This window comes from Danaus plexippus, chromosome 17 (genome assembly GCF_018135715.1).
Source record: "Danaus plexippus chromosome 17, MEX_DaPlex, whole genome shotgun sequence".
Taxonomy (NCBI): domain Eukaryota; kingdom Metazoa; phylum Arthropoda; class Insecta; order Lepidoptera; family Nymphalidae; genus Danaus; species Danaus plexippus.
This window is the reverse complement of record NC_083548.1, coordinates 3,926,113-3,932,810: the sequence shown is the minus strand read 5'-3', so window position 1 is coordinate 3,932,810 and position 6,698 is coordinate 3,926,113. Positions and strand designations below refer to the sequence as shown.

General features: G+C 30.4%; 1 protein-coding gene across 1 annotated transcript in view; it reads right to left on the bottom strand.

Annotated features, from left to right (window-relative positions):
- Nucleotides 1-6,698, bottom strand: part of LOC116771568 (uncharacterized) — an 80,067-nt gene that overhangs the window by 43,644 nt on the left and 29,725 nt on the right. The gene's annotated exons all lie outside the window — the stretch shown is intronic.

Here is a 6,698-nt window from a genome sequence, read left to right as displayed (position 1 = left end):
TCGGCGGCTCTCGGATGGAATGTGTGGCACGCGGAGTCGTTGGTACGAGTGAGTTCTAAATGGCGTCTCTATCTGACATTGCATGCTCAAAATATAATTAAATTGCAACTATTGCTATATCTACGCTAATGTTCACTTGCCTAATATCAAGTTCTCTCCAAACTATACATTAAGTCAACGGGAAAGTACAGTTAGGAACAGGCGCGGGAATGCGTGAGCGAGGTCACGGAACTTGTTGTAAAATGACAAGTCTCTCAAAGAAGAACACATTTTTGCTAACACTTAACAGATCACATTACAAACGATTTTTTAACATTTAAATTGGTTTTCGGTTACAATCAGTTTTATTACTAACTAACTTTAGTATGTTAATATAAAAAAAATCACTTGAATGCGGATCCGCAAGTTTCGCGGGTCATTGACGCATCTCCGCCCACACAATTCCCGTCCAAAGAGCCTTTAAACAACCTAAATTCCAGCTTGGCTTCGATTGGCAAAGATAACCATGAATATTAAATACGTATATCAGCCCGCAGATCTCTAAAGTTTGAGAGTTGAAGATAATAAAACAAACAAAGTAAAATTAAGACCTTATTCTTCGACAAATACAACCCAAAAGTTTGTAGACACGTGTGCCGGTCGTCCTTCATTTCTTGTGTATTCAAGACTTAACTTTGAAGACTCCGCTTCGCAAACAAAAACATAATTGTTTGGTGAGGGTAGTTTTTCTAACAACGTAGATCCATTTTCAACAAAACACGTGCGTTTTGCATTCCGCCTGACCTCAGCCCTGACCCACAGAAATGCATTCTAAGAAATTAATCAGAGAATATTATACCCCACTATAAAAGCCTCGCAATGGGATTGAGTCCACACAAAAGAGCGGATGTTGCGTGGACAGAATCGCACCAGGTTAACTTCCGCTATGATTACAATAGGTATTTGAAATGTACTTGTATTGACGCTCTCTGTACACACGCATTATGACAGTGATGGAACCAATATTTTGTTATTTTTTTTATTTAGTCTGTTCTAAGTCAACATGAAATATAATGAGATCTAAGATTTTCGCGAGTATTCATTTAAATGAAACTAGTATTGTTCGGATTTACTACGCGGATTTTATTATTTAAAAACTACATAATCCCGACGTTTCGGTTACTTTGCAGCAACCGTGATCACGGGCAGACGAGGTGATCACGGTTGCTGCAAAGTAACCGAAACGTCGGGATTATGTAGTTTTTAAATAATAAAATCCGCGTAGTAAATCCGAACAATACTAGTTTCATTCAACATGAAATATATTTTCAGTACCATAATATAAATATAATAGGTAAGTAATCCAAAGAATTAAGAAATTCCTGTAATAATTCCGAAACTTTTGTAGTGAATATTTTTAAACATTTTAAATAATTACTATTGTAAAGATAAATTGATACATGTTTATAAGTATTTATTACAAAACTAAACATATTTCTAGTAAATTGAATGTTTTTAGACTAAGGATAACAAATTTCTATATTTTAAATAGTTTTCTTGTATACAGTATAAGTATATAAAATCTGAATTATATTTTACCTTCGGATTGCAATCAAAATTGTACTGCTGATGTTATCACGATTCTATCGTGTTTATATAAATTGGACATATTTTATATATAAAAGGTCATAACCAGAGTTGCTAACTAATCCAGTATCTACCTTATATTTTACAAGTTTTAAGCATCATTTAGATTTTTATATATATTTTTATGTTTACAATTATGTTAATCGATTATGCTATGAATATTTAATTTCGATTTACATACCCGTTAATGTAGATATAAAATCTATATGACTGGACCAAGGAGAAGTAGAATTTAGAAATACATACTTACCCAGATTTTATAACATGCTAAACGTAAAACACATATAATTTTGTCCGTTGACATTTTTACATATTAAATTAGATTATTTAACACGAACAGAGTCGCAGGCATTGACTAGTTTTCTATGATAGCGCAATCTGACGAGTATAATAACGTGAACGCTCACAACCTGTTCAGAGACCTTCATAGTACCTACTCATGCATTTGTACGTCTATGGGAATGGCTTTAACCTCCAACCATTGCGTTACATGTCATTTATGTGACATTTGTTACCTATCGCCATAAATAAGCCTTAAACCCATACTAAACTTGTATTTCAAAATCATTACTTAACGTACGTAATAAATTTCCAATATGTATCTCGTGGATTTTGGACAGGCGACGAAACGGATTATCATGAACATTGAAGAAATTAATGATCATATTTATTAGACTTTCTCCAGTAAATTTTATTATATGAAGTAATCGAGCTATTAAATAGTCTATACGACCATCTTAAGACGAGGTGACGAAGGCTATGAGAAAATGGAAAATCCCTCTTGAGTATGAGCTACCTGAGTATGTTGGAATATAATTCAAATGAGCTCTAAATTTGATAGCTGATGTTTGTTCACGAGGGTTTAAGCTATGAGTCAAGCCTGAGTCATCGACGCTTGCGCAGCAAAGAAAGCCTCTATAGCCGGCATTCTTAAGCGAACTGAAATAGTTGAACAATTCTATTGTGATCACCAAACAATTTATGACCTTATCTTGTATCTTGTATTGCTACTACAGCAAAAGAATAGAATTGAAGATTGTTTGAGACTCATGAATCATATATTGATAAATATTGTTTGTTGACAGGATTTTCAATGAATTGTTTTAAATAAATACAGTCATAATCTTTCAATGCAGAGTCTATTAGCAGACATTCATATTATATAACATTTAAAATATCAAAGATTAAAAAACCATTATAATTTTAATGCATTTCGTTATTATACATCAATTTGAACTATCAAAATGACTATTCATAAATATTGTTTAGATTGACTTTCGATTGATTGATTTTTATTTATATTTGAATAAAGAAACGAAGTTTCACAAGGAAAGTTTTCATATACTTAAGCCGTTTTGGACCATTTTAGATGTGAACCTTTAGGGCGCCTTTCTTAAATTAGCATTAGTTAAACCCTTTTAGGACATGGCCGACGCTAAAATATCATGTATTTGTGAAAAGTTGCGTGTTAAGAAGTGAAGTCAGCGGCATCAGTGTAATCGCGCGTAGAAAGCAGAACTCAACAGGCTAGAGAGGGTGCACGCACTGGTAACTTTGCAATACAATTATTGATAATGAATACACATTATAGTGTTTTGTTTACTTATTGCGAATTATGTTAAACATATTATTTGCTGATTATGTAGGTATTTAGTTTTTAGTTTGTTGTACTTCTGACATATTTTTTATAATACATCGCAACAATAATACACAACAGGTTACATCAAAATTATTGCAGACACAATATTGATATAATTACATCTTTGAAATCCATATATTGATAATACCACAAGTAAACATATTAAATGCTTAGTCCAGTTATAAATATGAGATTTTAAGTCTTCCAAATTACAACACAAAATCTGAGAAAATTGTTTTTTCATCTCGTCTGCCCATGATCTGCAAAGTAATCGTAACGTCAAGTTTATGTAGTTTTTAAAATAATAAAATGTAGTTTTTAAAATAAAAAAAAATGTGTGAAATATTCGAAAACCTTGATTTTATTTAATCGAATACTCGCGAAAATCTTAATTATCATTATCAGAGATAAATACTAAGAGGAAAAAGTTTTTCTAAATAGCAGTGCCTACATAGTAATTACTATTTCACAAAGAACAACCTATATAGTAAAACAACTATGTAAAATAAATTGCTCCATGCAGTAAGTGCCTGATTTTATAAATAAATAGAATATAATTAATTCTCTGATCACTTCTACTTAATACTACGTTTCAAGTAGTTGGTTTCATTATTGATAACTTAATATGAACAGCTACTACGCGTTATTACTCGGTATGTTTTAGATAATTTACTAGATACATCTTTAAATTTTAGCCTGTGCTTTTATGTGTGAGTTCAAATCCTTTTTAAAACTTTTATTAAAATTAATAAATGCTTTTTTTTACAACAAACATGTATACTTAATATTTATCATATTTTATTCGTTTTATGCAATATAGACTCTTTCTGTAATAGTTGAAACTTGCATATACGAATAGAAAAGTTAACCAACTTTTATATTTGCATAATATGGCAATTTGCGAAAAATACTCGTACATGTTCCATACACTTCATAATCAGTTACTTTAGGTTACGAAAAACGTTATCGTAACACGAGAACTGGATATTATAGGCTCGTATGACAGAATGAAACGGGCTCACTAGAAATTGCTTTCAATCATAAACAGGTATGTCTTGTAAAATTTGAGATTAACATATATTCGGACAAGTGCTTACATCAACTCACTTATAAGGTAAAGTCGTGTTGGCCAGACCCAAGTCGAGACTCTCGGATGTTTAAAAATGCGAATAAAAAATCTATAATGCCGTATATTTGATTTTATAAAGAAGATAAACCAGTGAATTATACCGATTTCAATACTTTATGTGCTGTATTTATTTTAACTTATTTAGCTACAAATAATTCTAGATTTTACCAGAACTCTCCCTTTTTCGATCGTTAATAACAGAAGCTTTGTAAAGATTAACGTTCGAATTTAAATCTTTATTCAATTTAAAAAACGATTCTCAATTTTTTAATATTAATTTATCTTATAATCAGCCAAAACTTTTATTACATATTATGTTTTCGATGTATCGTTTAAAATAATTTTATTTCTGATATATATTAAATTTATTTATAAAATTTAAATGCACTTATTATTTTTATTGGCATATAACTAAATTAATCTGTCTGGTAGCCAGCAAAGTAAGTGGTTTTATCGAAAAAATGTAATACAACACCCTAGTTAATATTACACTGACTAGTTGCAAAACAAGCTGTCTGCGCTTGTAAACAATATTCTAGTTTCGATTTACTTATATAACACATCTGAGAATAAATTGCCAGCAGCGTTTTTCATACCACAGATTCATTTCTAGTTTTGAGTGTGTTTAAATTAAATAACTATTTGCTACAAAATACGAAATTGAGACGTAATTCAATCTATTGCAACACTCGAATGTTTTATAGTTTATTAGAGGTTATTTAAATATTGGATGTAAAAGTTTTAAATTTGGAATGTCGCAACGTTTTAAAAGAACATTAATTATGTAAGAATATATGCATTGAAATAGTTCTTAGCCTCGCCTGGTATGTCCGCTCCGGAAGTGACGGGATTTGTGCAAACGCTTGGACACATTTTCAAATATAAAACTATAAACCATTGGTCATAATATATCACATTGTAAGTAAATGTGCAAATAATTTAATTCACATTTCAAACGTTAAAATATATTTAATATTCATAGACTATTTTAAGCCTTACATACATATTCTGTCGCTGAAGTTTTGCAATCTGTATACGTAATATAGAAAATGTGTGTGCCAATAATATCTTCTATTGAAACCTAAGCGTAATCAAAACAGCTATTTAAACACAATAGATAAGTATTACGTTATAATATACAAGATTATGAATAAAATTATTCAAACTGAATTAAATACAATTTAATTCATGCAACTATTTGCACTGTTACGCAAAGATTATTAATAAAAAAAAAATTGCCAATCAAACTTTATAAGTAACTGAAAGATCTATTCCATTATTTGAGTTATAGGTTTACCTATAGATAAGATCGGAATAAAATAGGAGTAACATACCTACATACTTATTATACTACAATAAAGGATTGACAATTGTTTACTCTTTTCGAAACCTTATTTTGAATATCAATATATTAGAACATTTAATAAGTATCCACATAAATGTTATATGTTTGAACATTATAAGGATAATGAATAACGAATATAGAAATACTTCTAGAAAGTGCTTTACAGAATTAAAAATAGTTAAACAGTTTATCTTAAAATCTAATAAACGATAGAAACTTCTAATATATTTTAAATTTAGAAAAATGAAGCCAAACGTAGAAAGGACAAAGGCATTTTTTCATATATCTACGATAGGTATATTATTATTTGATACGATTTTCAAATGACATATGGCGACTATTATTTAAGGTATATTACGTAAAAGTTATTTAATTTCATGTAAATTCGATAATGAATTGGGAAACAAAGAATACAAACTAGTACAATAGTTAATTTTAATTAAATGACATGTCAGGACGAGCGTTTTAACTCCCGCCTTCCCGCCATCCCGCTGTACGGCTTTCCAACTCTAATTTAAGATAAAAAACAAATAAGAACAAACTAGCTCATAAAGTTGATAAATATATTGAAGGTGTCACAGTACGAACAACTCTCGCGATAACTTTATGGTCTACATAATGTTGTAGGTTTATTAATATTCTACAATATATCCATACGTGTGTATAACTTTTTCTTCAATGCGGCTCTATCGGCTATCCGTACAAGTCAATTGTAACGATTTGTATGCGTGAGTGTATACAAGGTGAGTTCCAAAGGACCTCACACGACAAACTAGCCTGCATAGTATCTTAGGCATTTTATCTAAATCTTCATGATTCGTGATAGCCAACTGTGAACGATCGTAAGTTCAAACGGATGCTTAATGTGAAATTGCACCACCATGGTATAGTTAAGGCTTAATCTTTCCACAAACAAACACATATTTTATTAAATATATATAACCCATTTCACACTTACT